This window comes from Morone saxatilis, unplaced genomic scaffold (genome assembly GCF_004916995.1).
Source record: "Morone saxatilis isolate NCDOM2014 unplaced genomic scaffold, NCSU_SB_2.0 Contig21, whole genome shotgun sequence".
Lineage (NCBI taxonomy): Eukaryota > Metazoa > Chordata > Actinopteri > Moronidae > Morone > Morone saxatilis.
Genome location: NW_023339774.1, coordinates 18753331 through 18754043, shown reverse-complemented (window position 1 = coordinate 18754043; position 713 = coordinate 18753331).

The window sequence follows — 713 nt, the reverse complement described above, 5'->3', positions numbered from 1 at the left end:
AGAAATTATGGATTGTTTCCCTTGAAACTACACAACTGTTGTTCTTCATTTATGTGGAATTTTAGAAAATACATCTAGGACCAAGAATCAATTTCTGGAGATCCATACTTTAAATGAGCTTTATATATTCCTAGAGATACAGTGAAATCAGACATTTTTACCGCTCTAAGTTAAGTTATTATACTTCATAAATAAAATGAAAATAAAAGCATGCCAAGTAGGTATTTTGTTCAATCTTTCTGTGATAACTGGAGAACAGACAGTTCAATTTAACTGTTAAAAAGTCTTTATTTTTCTTACAAAATACCATATTTTTTAATTAATGTAATTAATTCATAAAGCCTTAATATCACCACAGTTTTACTAACAAAAGTACAGTAGATCTTAAACTATATGCATAATCAATGAATGATGGCAATGGGATGGAAAATGACATGGTAGATGAGGTAGATTTTCCCAAACAATTCTACACTAGAAACTTATTTTCTTACCTTACAGAAAACTGAGAATCTGAGTCGTATTCCTTTTCTCTGTCCTTAGAGATGGTTACATCCGTTTGACAGAAATCATTCAGAGCAAAAAGCAGTGCGCTCTCATCCCGACATGAGACCCTGTGCATCTGCTCAGTCCTCCTGCCAGCCAGAGAATGCTGTAGTGTTTATAGATGACAGAGAGGAGATGAGATTCACTGGGGAGAGATGTGCTGGGAGGGG